The sequence below is a fragment of the Trachypithecus francoisi genome, unplaced genomic scaffold (assembly GCF_009764315.1).
Source record: "Trachypithecus francoisi isolate TF-2019V2 unplaced genomic scaffold, Tfra_2.0 Lachesis_group1, whole genome shotgun sequence".
Classification (NCBI taxonomy): Eukaryota; Metazoa; Chordata; class Mammalia; order Primates; family Cercopithecidae; genus Trachypithecus; species Trachypithecus francoisi.
The window spans coordinates 18581392-18597464 of record NW_022681454.1 but is presented as its reverse complement, the minus strand read 5'-3'; positions in this window follow the sequence as shown (position 1 = coordinate 18597464).

Genomic DNA, 16073 nt, shown 5'->3' with positions numbered 1-16073 from the left:
ACCTGACAATCCCTCTGACTTTGCTCCTTTAAGGTGATAGAGAAAATTAGTATTTAAGGTATACTTTCACTTTACATAGTAACTCACTACAATAACATTCATTTTAGAAATAAGTAAGTTCATCTGCAAATTATGAAGCCATATATCTGTAATACTTAATAGCACAATAAACAAATCAGAAGTAAAAACCAGATGTTAAAACAAAATAAAACTCTATGCTACTATGTGCAGTTCTCATCGCCTGCATTATTCCATTATGTGGGGTCACTATGCCCATTTTCCTGATGTTTCATTTCATAACAAGTGTCTTACATTAACGCAACAGTGGACACTCTCCACTCCTAGAATGGAAGAGTGATCTGGTGAGTTAGGGGGATGACACGATTTGGCTCTGTTTCCCCACTCCAATCTCGTCAAAGCTCCCATAATTCCCACATGTGTGGGAAGGACCCAGTGGGAAATAATTGAATCATGGGAGCGGGTGTTTCCCATGTTGTTGTCATGACAGTGAATAAGTCTCACGAGATCTGATGGTTTTTAAAATGGGAGTTTCTCTGCAAAAGCTCTCTTTTCTCATCTGCCACCATGTGAGACATGCCTTTTTCCTTCCACCATGATTGTGAGGTCTCCCCAGTCATGCAGAACTATAAGTCCATTCAACCTCTTTGTTTTGTAGATTGCCCAGTCTGGGGCACGTCTTTATCAGCAGCATGAAAATGAACTAATACAGAAGAAGTAATTGAGTAGACAGAACTCACTCCACTACCCCTTCAGCTATAGGAGTTGAACTCCAAGGAGCTTATATTCTGGTCCGTTTTTGCCCCAGTAGAAAATTTACTGAGAAAGGCTCTGAGCTAGGGAGCAGCAGTCTTACCTGTGACATGGTAAGTGCTGATTCTGGGAGCAGCCTTTTGTTGCCACACAGTGAGCCATGAGCAGCTCCATCAATTATGTGATTGATAGTTAAGAGATAACAAATTTATCTCTTAACTGGTTCAGCAATTTGATAGGAAACAGGAATATTATCCATAGAGATTCTTCACACATGAACATTGCCTCTTTTTTTAATGACAAAACAATAAAAAGAAAAAAAAGATGTGTGCTCTTGGGTAAATCAGTTAGACTCCCTGAGCCTTTGCTTTTGTAAAAAGTCGCAAAAGTGAGGAGAATGAGTTACATTAATGTTTTTTGAAACTCTAAGGTACTCACTATCCCAAGGAGAGAAGTGGAAGAGAGCCAAGTGGAGAAACAATTTTGGAATTCCCACTGCTGCTTTAATAAGGGCAACCCTACTTCTAGCAAATATCAAGTTTCTCAACAGGACTTTGCCAACAAATATTTGAAAACCATTTCATTAGATGATCTCTATTATTTCCTCCATCCCTGATACAGTGTATAATGGACACAGGGTGATTTAGTATAACAGGAATTATACAGGTTTGGGAGCAAGACAGACCTAAGTTTGGATCTTGATTTTGACATACGCAATGACATTGGGAAAGATGCATGACAGATTGTTGTTGATAAGTACACAGATAATAGATAGACAGACAGACAGGCAGCTAGCTAGCTGGATTATGTTGTTGTTCAGATTCAATGGAGTAGCATGTGGGCAATTCCTGAAGCCAAGGAAGTAATTGCTAAATCATCAAGGAAGTAATTGCTAAATCATCTAAATAATTTAAATAATTTCTAAATTCTCCCCCTTTCCTTCTTTCAAATGGAAAATATGTTCAGTAACATCAAGTATTGTTTCAGTGTTTTACAACTTTTTTACACAAGCCTCGTCTCATTTGAGTCACATGATTCTCCAGTGGACATCTGCATTAATTCCTTATGTTTTAAAGTGAAGAAGTAAGCTCAGTGGTCTCCTCAAGGTTATGTAAGTAATTACTGGCAAGCTTCAGGTTTGAACTTGGGAAATCCAACATTGATTCTATGCTAATGCGCAGCTCTGAATAAGTCATACATATTCAGTTTGGTCTATCATCATCACCCTTTCTGGTTCAGCTCTTCCATGTGACACCTGTAAAGTGAAATTGGCAATTGTTTATGGTATGGGCAGTAGGTTGTTATGTTAGCTCATCTTCTGAGGCAGCCATTGTGAAATAACAAGTATGGTAAACCCTCAGCATGAAGTCTAGCCCCGAAGTCATACGTGTCATTGTTCAGCATTACTGTCCACCCTTGCTACGACTTAAATACACTTTCTAAGTAGTCACATCAAGGTGTTTACTCTCAAAATGATTCAACTGCTGAGTTGGAGAAAATTTCAGACTAATAAGCATGCTTTGTTGTGGAAACACAATTGTTAATTTTTACTCAGATGAAATACTATTCAAAACAAATAACATATCAAAGAAGAGTTGAGGATGGCCAAGCTGTTATTAGCTCTTAGAGGATGCTGTGTAGAGATAATTTTTGTTGATTTAGTTAAAAATAACCAGGTTCTATAGAAAATATAACCCAATTCTGCCATTTTCTCTAATTTCTACCTATAAAACAGTAACAATTTTCTATGTGAAAAAAAAAAAATTCTGGCTTCTGTAATGATGTTTTTATTATATAGGTCTGCTACAAATACTCTTCCTAAAGTATGTTTGAACTTTTACCAGGTTCCCTGCCCAATAAGTACCCTCACTCTTCTTACTCTTTCTATTCAACTTTCTCAAACCACTTCTGCAATATAACTAATAAACAGATAAACAACAATAAAAATAACAAAACAGTAGCACATACTCACAAGGCTAGCAGGAAGATAAATGAGGGTGTTATATTACCTGTTATATTTAAACTTGTATTCATTGATACCTCTCTTCCTTTTACACTCATATCTAATGCAGAAAGAATTCTATATCCTGTCATCCTAACCTGAAAAAGTTATCAGAATTTGATCTTGTCTCATCACCTCCTATTCACTGGACACATCCGCCATCATCTATTATTTTAATGGACTCCTAACTGGCCTTTCTGCATTTGCCTTTGCCAACAGTCTCATCACAACGTAACCGTCTAGGTGATCCTTTTATAATATAAACCAGACCTTGACTTTCTTGTACTCTGAACCCTCCAGTGACTGCCCATCTCACTCAACCTAAAAGCAAAATTTCTTAACATGGCCTAATGTCCTGTAAAGTCTAACCACTTGTTACCTTTCCTACCACTGTCTCCCTTGTTCTTTCCATTCCAGGCACATTGGTTACCTTGTTTTTCCACACAGCCCCGAAGCCCTATGGTTTTTATGTAACAATTGCCTTTACTTGAAAGACTTTCTCTGAGATCTCAGTGTGGCTCTATCCCTCGTCTCCTATGGGTCTTTGGTTAAAAGTTATAATTCCAGTGAGGCTTTCTTTGAAAGCTCATTCATAAACTGCACATTTATGCTGTGTATCCTCCTTTCTCAGTTATTTGTCTTCTTAGCCCTTGCCACTGCTAACATACTATAATTTACTCATTCATCTTGTTTGTTTCTACCTCTCCCATCTAGGAAGTAAGTTTTGTGAAGACAGGACAGTTGCCTGCATTATTCACTGATTTATCCCCAATACCTAAATCAGTGCCTGGTGCTCGATAGGTATCCATGAAACATTTATGAAATGAATGACTCTCCTTCATATTCACTATGCAAAATGAGCCCTAATCAATACAAATAAGCTTGGGCTATGTACCACAATATTTTCAGGATCTACAGTTTGGTCACCTGATTTCTAGCAACATTAGCTGTGTGACTTTGCAAACACCAATCAGCTTTACTTCCCATTTTTGTGTGAGGAAACTCAAATGCAGGTCACTAGTAGGTGTAAAATTTAAATGATACAATTAAATGAAGCAGAGTTTTAAAGTTTGATGTAAATATTTAGGAAGTTACCATTGTGTAAAATTTTGTTGCATTAGTCATACCTAGAAACTTTCTCATACAGTGATGTGAATAATCCCCCAAAGAATGTTCTATATGAACATATTTAAACATAACTCAAGAGGATGCATAAACTCCAGTGGTTATATTATTATTATTATTTTGAGACCAAGTCTCACTCTCTCGCCCAGGCTGGAGTGCAGTGGCACAATCCCGGCTCACTGCAAGCTCCGTCTCTCGGGTTCACGCCATTCTCCTGCCTCAGCCTCCCAAGTAGTTGGGACTACAGGTGCCCACCACCATGCCCAGCTAATTTGTGTGTGTGTGTGTGTGTGTGTGTATTTTTTAGTAGAGACAGGGTTTCACTGTGTTAACCAGGATGGTGTAGATCTCCTGACCTCGTAATCCGCCTGCTTTGGCCTCCCAAAGTGCTGGGATTACAGGCATGGGCCACCGCACCCAGCCAAACTCCAGTGGTTATAAAAGAGGATTTTTTTTTTTTTTTTTTTTTTTTTTTTTTGAGGCGGAGTCTCGCTCTGTCTCCCGGACTGGAGTGCAGTGGCCGGATCTCAGCTCACTGCAAGCTCCGCCTCCCGGGTTTACGCCATTCTCCTGCCTCAGCCTCCCGAGTAGCTGGGACTACAGGCGCCCGCCACCTCGCCCAGCTAGTTTTTGTATTTTTAGTAGAGACGGGGTTTCACCGTGTTAGCCAGGATGGTCTCGATCTCCTGACCTCGTGATCCACCCGTCTCGGCCTCCCAAAGTGCTGGGATTACAGGCTTGAGCCACCGCGCCCGGCCAAAAGAGGATTTCAAATTGCAAAATGAGTTTAGAGTTGAATACTCCGGAAAGTAACATAGGAAGAGTGTGTGTGTGTGTGTGTGTCTGTGTGTGTGTGTGTGTGTTTTACAGACAGAGTCTCCCTGTGCTGCCCAGGCTGGAGTGCAGTGGCGCAATCTCGGCTCACTGCAAGCTCAGCTTTCCCGGTTCACGCCATTCTCCTGCCTCAGCCTCCCGAGTAGCTGGGACTGCAGGCGCCTGCCACCACGCCTGGCTAATTTTTGTATTTTTAGTAGAGACGGGGTTTCACAATGTTAGCCAGATGTTCTCCATCTCCTGACCTCGTGAACCGCCCACCTCGGCCTCCCAAAGCGCTGGGATTACAGGCGTGAGCCACCGCGCCCAGCCCATAGGAGGAGTTTTGACCCTAGGTGAGGACACTTTTTGCTACATCTTGCCACTTATAATAAACTTGTTTCTCTTCTCCTACCACTTCTCATTTCCACATCCTTCAACATGGATTAATATCTCTTTACTTTTCCAGTTTTAGGCAAAGAGTTACTTCCTCCAAAATGTTCTTCCTATTTTACATATTAGATCTATGTTTTATTTGTTCCTATAGGACATCAAACTTTTTCATCGCTTCTCAGACTTTTGACTAAGATCAAGTGTAGGACATCAAACTTTTTCATCTTAATATTCTATAAATACAAAAAGTTATTCAATGTGTGTCTTCCCTACTGAAAGTCCATAAAGGCATGAGTCATGTGTTCTGTTTGCATTATTTTCAGCACCTAGCACAGCATCTACAATATGTTGCGTATTTAATAAATGTTTGTTGAATGAATACCAATGCATCCTTAGAAAAATTTAAGTGTCAGTAATATTTTTCAGCTTTGACTACTTCCAATGCAATTTACCTCCTATTAAGACATATTTTAACCTTTCATTGGACTTTTTGTATAGATGGCTTATGTAATAGATTTTTGTTATTGTCAAGTTAATACAGCAAATACATAGTGAACATTTAAATCAGGGACATTGTTGGACACATTATGTTCAGTAGCATGCATAAGGTGCATGTAATTGTAACTTACTTATTCTACATGTTTTTGTTTCTATGTTGCACATATTAACTCATTTATATACCTGACCTGATCTATGTGCTGTAGGTACTTGTATATTCATCTCCACTTCCTAGGAGAGAAATCTAAGGCAAAGGAAGGTCAAATATTGTGCCTTGGGCAACACAGATAGAAAGTAGCAGGACCAGAATCTTAACTCTGGTGGTGAGTTTCCAGAACTTACATTCTACCAGGAACATAGAGTGACAAATAAGAAAGTTTGTTCCCTCAATACTGAGTGAAAAAGAATGAGTAGCGTTGAAATACAACTAAATTGATACTTTTAATATAATTATTATTGATGATTGGACTGATAACTGCATATAATAAATATCTTAACACTTAATAGATTCTCAAAAATATGTTGCCTTCATGAATAAGGTTTTAACACACATAACTTACCTGGATTATTTTTACTCCCACATATCCCCCCAAATAACTATGGCTATTTGATTGTGCTTTATTCTTAGTTGACTGAAATTTCTATCCATAAATTTATATTTCTTCAGTAAATTTTTAAAAGTTTCTAATAAAATGTATTTATTTATTCAATTTACATTTACTAATCTTTGCTGAGGAACTTAATCTGTGTAAATGACTTAATTCACAGTAGGTTCTGAACTGTATGTGGAATGTCTGTGAAATATCTTAAGGGAGTTGTTAAAATTCTATAATAGAAAACATGAAAAACATAAATGCAGCATGAAGAGATGTATTTTATAGAAATATGGAGCAGGAAAGAACCTTAAAATATAGGTGGTCTTTTCTCAGCTGAGAGAATAGAGCTGTAGAAAGGTGAAGTGACCTCTCCAGCATCACACAGAGCACTGATTCCTCCAGGAGTGCTTGCACCATGTTACTTCTCCATTAATTCTCCTGTGAATCATTTTATGGCTTCAAGACTCCCTATGCAATAAAAGTTTATTGGCCGTGTGTCAGGAACTTTGCTAGGTGCTGGAGTTACAGCGATTTATGAGACATAGCCCTTGCTCTAAAGGACATCACAGTCTAGTGGTAGAGACAGGTACAAAACATGCTATAGCATCTAACAAAATACATAGAGAGGAGGGACACATCAGCCAGTCCAGAAGGGTCAGAGCAGATGCATTGGAAAGAATGACCTCTGACCTGAGTCTTAAAAAATTAAGGAAGGGTAGAAGTTTTCCAGGCAGGTGGCAGGGGAAAAAAGAGGACTAATGAGGAAGGCCTATGCATAGAAAAGGGTCACCGAGGCAAAGGTAAACGTTAGCAAAAGTAATGTGATATATTGTGGAGGGGTGTAAAGAAAATACAAGCAATGCATTGCTGCTGGAGTATAAAGGGTGAAGAGAAGGATAGCAAGAAATAAATCTGCACGAGTAGTTTCAAACTTTAAAATACCTAGAAAGCCATATTTAAGAACTTGGTTTTATTACATAGAAAACGTGGAGTGACTGGAAACTTTTAAATGGAAGTGTCAAAGTTGGGTTTGTATTTATGGAACCCTAGTCCCAACATGATCTAAGGAGTGGAAAATGAAAGTGGAGAGGCTAGCTAGGAAGTTAGTGCAATAAACCTGTTTGAGTTTAGAGACATCTACAAGGAAAGAGATATTGATATGAAGACAGAGAAAAAAACATTTAATGTGTGTGTGTGTGTGTGTGTGTATTTATTTCACATATAAAAATAATGGGAAATGTATCTTCATTTCATATATAAATTTGATATAAGTATTTAGGACTTGATAAATAATTGGATTTGGTGGCTGAAAGTATGGGGAGGTGAGAATGATAGCTAAGTGTTTGAGAGATTACCTAAAGGTGACCAACTCAAATGAATAGTACATGGTGAAGTGGAAGTTAAATTGGGACATTATCAATATATAGCAATTGAACATTCAGGTGAAGGGATCCAGGAACATTTGAAGTAAGTTTTTAAGGTAGCTTGAGCAATATGCGTAAGTATGATTAGCATAAAACTATGCAATTGGGTATCTTAAGTTTGAGAAAGCATACCGAATGAGAACAGAGGAAGAGAAGCTCATGGAAGAGACAGAAAAATGTCTTTAAGCAGAAGAGAAAGATGTCACAAAATTAAAAAGGATGAAGCATTTCAAAAGGAAGGCCTTGACAAATTAAATACAGAGTAAAGATGATAGAAGAAAATAGAAAGACCCATTAATATTCAGTAATTAAGGCTATTGGTGACGTGTGTAACAACAATTTTAGTAGATTCTGAAAATTCATTGAGGAAGGACGTGATAAAACAGACCATAGCCACTGCAGATGACTGTTGAAAACCATGCATTAGAATGGCTTGGGAGAGAAGGATAATAGCTTGAGGGTACAGCGATTCCAGCTATTTAGGGCTTCTGATATTTATAGGCTGAGGAGAGGGCTGTTTGACTAGAGAAAGAGGTTGAAGACAGAGGAGCTAGGGGTTAGGGCACTGATGGAACAAGATCCCAGAGGAGTCAGGAACTGATGAGGTCAGAGGTATTGGTAGAGTCAGATGCTGGCTAAGGACAGGGAAAGGAATCTTGTTGTGTGGAATTAGTATAAAGTAACAAAGAGGGGAATCAAACAAAAGAGAGGAAAGCTGAAAAATACTATGCATTATTACTTTATTTCCTAGGTGAATTAAGGAAATGTCCAGTAACTATTTGTTTCGTATTAACTAACATTAATAGTTATTCACTTGTTGGGTGGGCTTCCAGTACGAAAGTAGAAGAAATGAGAGATCAGTGCTTGGTGGCCTCAATACTTTAATTTAAAAGTTTAACGGATGTGAGTATGTGAGCCTTGGAATAACAAGACTCAGTGGTCAGAGTGTGTGTCGCTGGATGTTAAATTTTCTATTATGATACACTCATGCCTGAAAATAAGATCCAGGTAATGGTGTAGGTAGAGGATAATTATGTAGGACATAGATCAAAGCCACTAAGTGGAGGAAGTCTAGGGATAGTGAACTGGTTAGTTGGATGAATCTTGTTTGTAATTGTGGCTGTCTCCTAGATTTACAGTGTGTCCAGGATAAAGAATGAAACTCAAAACCAGACACAAAACACTCTGGTATACAGTATAGAGTTTTTGTGTGGGAGATAATACCTGTGATACACGATAGAAATCCTGAAAGTCAGGTGAAACTACTGATGGCCGGTTTGACAAAATGAACATTTTCCATTGGTCGGTGCAATAGAGGAAGATGCGTTCTCAGGCAGAGCTAGGATTCAGAGAACATACGGAGGTAGAGAAAAAAGGCCATGAAGAAGATGAGGAAGTAGGTGGAACTACATTCTTGTTCCAGAAGAAATTGCAGAAAGCACTTATAAATAAGGTCAGTATCAAAAGGAATCAAACCGGAGAAGTATGTTAAATACTCAATTCACATAATAAATCGTTCCTTTGGAACTGTGACTTAAGTGAAACAGCATATATGAAATCAATTGCACCATAAACGAATTTATTTAAACAAGAATTAAGTTCTTATGGCATACTTCACAAAACCATCACCAAACTTCTAATTAAAAGAGATATATCACATCTAATACTAAACGTTGAAATAAATGTGACATATACATACATTTCAGCAATTTAAAATAATAAGTAAATTAATAACTATGTACCCAATTTGTGGTGAATCAGTGAGGGATAGTAGTTGTAGTGGGGGTGGGTTAAATCAAGGAACAACTGTTTGCAAAGAGAAAATTGTAAGGAACACCTCCTAACACCACGCAGTTCAGAAACAAAGAGTAAAAGATATGACTCACTGAGTGCTTTGGTACTGTATTATGTATTGTTGTGCATTTGTATGATTACCATATACTTTATACATTTTTATTTTGGAATAATTTTTATTTATTCATTCTTTCATTTTTCAACCTATTTATTTCAGTTCAGAGTCAGGTAGGCACAGCCTATCCCAGCAGCCCAGGTCACAAAGAGAGTACCAACCTTGGACAGGGATGCCATTCCATCACAGGTGGAGTCACTCACACACCCACACACACTCACTCACATGGGGACAATGCAAAGATGCCAATTAACCTAATGTGCACATCTTTGGGATGTGGAAGGAAACTGGAGTACCCCCCAAAAACCTACACAGACATAGGGAGAATGTGCAAGCTCCTCAAAGACAGTGTCCCCAGCCAGGAATCTACTTTTTTTCTCATCAATGTTATAACAAAATGACTTTGAACAAATTCATATTATTCAAGGACTGGCTGTATAGATAAGTAAAAGACTAAGAGAGGATATAAGAAGAATTAAAGATATTTTTAGTCACTCAAAAGACCAGGATGAACCCTTCCCAAAAACTTGGCTCAGATATCAATTCTGGTGATATTACATACACACCAAGTATGTAAGAGAGGTTCATTATTTGAATAATGAGGCTTTTCAGGGAACAGGATGGGCTCCCAAGCTGGTCTAAGCATGGCTTGAAAAATCAGGGAAGGGAGACTGGCTTGGGGCTTTAGGGTGGTGAGGGGATGAGGCTGAGGTGAGGGTTCCCATGCATTATTTGGGACTTGTGGGGCTTGATTTTTCCACTGGCACCAGAAAGGACACAAGGTGGGTTTTCTCATGAGCTTTCTCAGATGTGGAATACAAGAGAAAGGGTAGTGAGGAATCTTGAAAGCAGTTAGCAGTCAAACATCAAATACAGATTCAGGCTCTTTATTTACGTAGAGATTGCTATACCTTATATGACCAAGGATTATGTGGATAAGAGACATGGCTAAAAATGTCAGAGCAAAGGCATTCATGTTCATTATTCTGGAAGCTTAAGCCGGTCACACAAAATCAAGAGACCAGAAGCGTTGAAAGCAGGAAGTCAAAGTGGCAAAGGTCATATGACCCTTAGGGGTTAAGTCAAGCAGTCCAGAGGTCAATGAATGAGTTTCATCCCAGGGGGGCAATGGAGCACTCAATCCAGAAACTAAAGTCTGAATGTACAAATCTAGCTAAAAGAAGAGACATGAGGTAGGATACATATGCCAAAGCTGTTGCTGATCGTAAGTTCAAAAGTGCTTAGGAATTTGGCTGAACTGAGCCTGCAGGTGAAGGTTATTATTGACTACAGCTGGGAGATGCCAGAGTCATGTCACCTTTTCAAGATTTACAGTCTTGTTAGTAGAAAGGCAAATAATTCATCTGAATCAGTAAATGGCACATCTTACCTCTATGGGACAGCTAAGGCTGGGCTTGGCATAAAGCCTAGAATTATCAAAGTTCAAATTTTAAGACATCGTGTCAAGCTCGTAAGCCCATATGTTGTTTTTTTCTTGGTTCAACCAAAGAGGAAAAGGAAGAGATTATTCAGCTCATTTGGTCAAGCAGCCTGTCTGAGAAGACTTGAGAAATGCATAAAGATTCTCATTGGTTTTTATTACAAGACTATTAACACAACTGAAATTCTACTATTCAAAGAGAGCTAAGACAAGTGAAGTTTATTCTATTAAATTCTTCTTCTTTTTTCTTTTTTTTTTTTTTTTTGTATTTTGAAAATCATTGCCTGATCCATTACACTCCTGCTTTCATTTACCAGTTCTCTCTCTAAACTGACAACCCATAACACAGGAATAATTTCCAGATATATTTACAACATAGTAGAAAATAATTCCCACAAGTAATACAATGCCACAGATATTACTGAAACTGTAAAGCATCTTACAGAGTCATGGGATCACAGCAGTTTATTCGCTAGCCTATTGTACACATTTGTACCTTAAATATTTTAGTTTCAGGTGGGATCTTATTAACAATAGATCTAATGATTTAACACTATTCTGCAGGGAAAATGAATGCTGAGTAGGATTGCTTTTCAGTAATGGAAAAACAATGTCATAACAAAAGGAGGAGGGGTTTGAAAATATGACAGTATTTTCTGGAAGCTAAATGGAGCCGAAAATGTTTCATTTATCTTTTCCGAAAAGACAAGTGAAGGAACTTCTAGGAAACATGTTCTTCAAAACAGGTTTTTTTTGAAATTGTGTTTATTTTTATCAGGTGGTAAAGATCATAGACACTGGAACTGGAATGTTAGGGTTCCAGTCCTGACTCTGACAATTACCACTTCTGTCCATTCCTCATCCATAACAACAAAAAGAACAAAAAGTAATAGCTGTAGGTGCCTCAAAGAGTTGTTTAGAAGATTAAAGGATTGGTGTCATACAGTTCTGAAAGCAGGGCTCAGATCATGCAAACAACATTTAATAAATGTGAGCCATTTTTATTCTTGGAAGTTGATTCTGACACATCAGTTCTCTCACTTCCTTTCTGAGGACTGATAATTAGCGTTTGATTTTTCGTTGTTTACTCATGTGCTGACATCAGCACAGAAGCTAATACTGTATTATAAATCTTCTCAATTGTTGCCATATTAATGTATTTTTAATTCTTAAGTTAATTATCCAAATTGGCTCAAATTCCCTATCATCTTTGTTCTTATCATGTAACTTCATAGTTAAGTATTGACAGAATTTTGCTCCCAGTATTATTTGTCCTCTAAAAACAGTCAGGAATTGGAAAGCAACATTGTAATTGTCTCGGCAGCATTTGCCTGATTTTCGGAGTCTTGTTTTAGATATATTTGAGAAGGAAGGATCCAAGATTTATAGAATTTAAAGTCCTGTCTTGGCAACAGTAGCATTTGACTGTACTGAGATTATTAAAGAGGTGAGGCAGTTTGCTCAGCAGATGAGAAAAGTATTTATATTAGTCATTATGACTCTTAGGATTTGGGGTAGCAATTCGGAAAACCCCTTTTATAATACTTAAAAGTTTTCCTTGACTTTCACTGAAAGGTTATCAAAGTCAATTTAGTCAAAGCGAAGCACTACCAGATTATCTCTTTAGAGCTACTGTGTTATTCAGTCACTCATTAATTCAACACAAATTTTTGAATGTTTTATTTGTGTCTCTCACTGTTTTTGTCTTGCAGTAAATTGATGACAAAAACCTAGGCCTGCCATCCATATGCCACAGGCTAATAGGTTTAAAATATGTGGTTTGGAATATAGATTCTAAATCTACAATCCATGGCTGTCATTGAGAAGATATCCCTTCTCTTACTATCATTTCTAATAAGTACCATTATACTTGTGTATACAATAAAAGAAATATACCAAAATCATATATCATTAAAATGTATATTATAAAAGTATTATCAAATAGAAGATCTCAGGAAAAAATTTTAAATTGTACTTAAATTGAATTTTAAACTTAGAAATATAGCACACTCTTTCACTAAAAGAGAACATTAAAGAGAATGCTGGATTGCATTCTAGGCCCCTCCCTGACATGTGTCTCTCTAACTCTATTAGTCAGGGTTCTCTAGAGGGACAGAATTATACACACACACACACACACACACACACACACTCTTAAAGGTATATATATATTTGTATATATATTTATATATATATTTGTATATATATTCCTATATATTTATATATAAAGGATTATATATATATACACATACTTAAAAATAAATGTGTGTATGTGTGTGTATATATATATATAGTGTGTGTGTGTGTGTGTGTGTGTGTAAAAGGGGAGTTTATTAGGAGAATTGACTCACACAATCACAAGGTGAGGTCCCACAATAGGCTATCTGCAAGTGGAGGAGCCAGGAAGCCAGTCCGAGTCTCAAAGCCTCAAAAGTAGGGAAGCCAACATTGCAAACTTCAGTCTGTGGTTGAAGGTCCAAGAGTCCCAAAGCTGAAGGACTTGGAGTCCAATGTTCAAAGGCAGGAAACATCCAGCACAGGAGAATGATGGAGTCCAGAAGACTCAGCCAGTCTAGTCTTCCCACGTTCTTCTGTCTGCTTTAATTCTGGCTCTGCTGGCAGCTGATCAGATGGTGTCCACCCAGATTGAGGGTGGGTCTGCCTTTCCCAGTCCACTGACTCAAATGTTCATCTTCTTTGGCAACACTCTCACAGACACACCCCAGAGCAATACGTTGCATCCTTCAGTCCAATCAAGTTGACACTCAATATTAACTGTTACAATAACCCCTATGGGGGAGCGCTTGCACTGCACTCTTGGACAGGGCCAGGCACAGGTCACCTCTGGGATCTTCTTACTTATTCCTCTCCCTTGTGGCTGGCTTCACCTATTGGGTACAGCCTGGCAGGAATTTGGAAGGCAGCAGCTCAGGACATGGTGCTATGTCAGTTGTAGAGGTTTCCTTTACACTTTTGGAGAGGCAGTGTGGTACAGTGGGGAAGCTTCTGGACTGGAAACCAAACAGGCCTGAATTCAAATTCTTGCTTCTGCACTTATTCTCTGGGGTACTTTGGGTAAGCCACTTAATCTCTCTGAGCCTCAGTTTTTCATTTATCCAAATGGTACTGATGATATCTCCCTTGCAAGGTAATCATGAGCATTACATGTAATAAGCATTTGAAAGTGTCTAGCATATATCAGGCTCTTAATAAATATTATTTGAATATGAAAAAGTAAATAACGATATATAATATATTTCTATTATATAATATATTTCTATTATCAATTTTCTGGTTTAATTATGCCACATGTAATGGGGGTCATCACTGTTTTTTTTGGGGGGGGGGGTGGGGAGGGGACTGAGTTTCGCTCTTGTTGACCAGGCTGGAGTGCAATGGTGTGATCTCAACTCACAGCAACCTCCACCTCACAGGTTTAAGTGATTCTCCTGCCTCAGCCTCCCAAGTAGCTGGGATTACAGACATGTGCCACCAGGTTCAGCTAATTTTGTATTTTTAGTAGAAATGGGGTATCTCCATTTTGGTCAGGCTGGTCTCAAACTCCCGACCTCAGGTGATCCACCCACCTTGGCCTCCCAAAGTGCTAGGATTACAGGCGTGAGCCCTCGTGCCCAGCCATTACCCTCATTTTATTTAGTGCATGACTGTTGAAAACTGGAAGCCTCTATAGTAGACCTCCCTTGTTGGTCTTTGTATTTCGGTGTCTAGAAGAGCATCTAGAATAGTGATTCTTAACTCTGTGCATATCAGAATTTCATCCTTTATGTAGCCTTAAGAGTATTGCTGTCTGGATTCCATTACAGGCCTACCTCTAAAGAATCTTCCAGGGTAATGTCATGTCTACTTTCAAAAGAGTCCAAAGGGGTTTTAGATCTTCGTATATGGTTGAGGATTACGTCCTACTAGTGTATTCATTGAATGAATTAATGAATGAAAATGAGATCCCAAATTTCTATATTAATTATTAATAATATATTTCCTTGTCTTTTACAGCCAAATGCAAAGTTTTTCTATAAGATAATAGAAGCAGTTATTTAATTTAAAAAAAAACAGCTTTTTTTTTTATTTCTTTTTTTATTTTTATTTTTTTATTATTATTATACTTTAAGTTCTAGGGTACACGTGCATAACGTGCAGGTTTGCTACATATGTATACTCGTGCCATGTTGATGTGATGCACCCATCAACTCGTCAGCACCCATCAACTCATAATTTACATCAGGTATAACTCCCAATGTAATCCGTCCCCCCTCCCCCCGCCCCTTCCCCATGATAGGCCCCAGTGTGTGATGCTCCCCTTCCCGAGTCCAACTGATCTCATCGTTCAGTTCCCACCTATGAGTGAGAACATGCGGTGTTTGGTTTTCTCTTCTTGCAATAGTTTGGTTTCCAGCTGCATCCATGTCCCTACAAAGGACACAAACTCATCCTTTTTTATGGCTGCATAGTATTCCATGGTGTATACCTGCCACATTTTCTTAATCCAGTCTGTCACTCATGGACATTTGGGTTGATTCCAAGTCTTTGCTATTGTGAATAGTGCCACAATAAACAAACATGTGCATGTGTCTTTATAGCAGCATGATTTATAATCCTTTGTGTATATACCCAGTAATGGGATGGCTGGGTCTTATGGTACTTCTAGTTCTAGATCCTTAAGGAATTGCCATACTGTTTTCCATAATGGTTGAACTAGTTTACAATCCCGCCAACAGTGTAAAAGTGTTCCTATTTTTCTACATCCTCTCCAGCACCTGTTGTTTCCTGACTTTTTAATGATTGCCATTCTAACTGGTGTGAGATGATATCTCATTGTGGTTTTGATCTGCATTTCTCTGATGGCCAGTGATGATGAACATTTTTACATGTGTCTGTTGGCTGTATGAATGTCTTCTTTTGAGAAATGTCTGTTCATATCCTTTGCCCACTTTCTGATGAGGTTGTTTATTTCTTGTAAATTTGTTTGAGTTCTTTGTAGGTTCTGGATATTAGCCCTTTGTCAGATGAGTAGATTGCAAACATTTTCTCCCATTCTGTAGGTTGCCTGTTCACTCCGATGGTAGTTTCTTTTGCTGTGCAG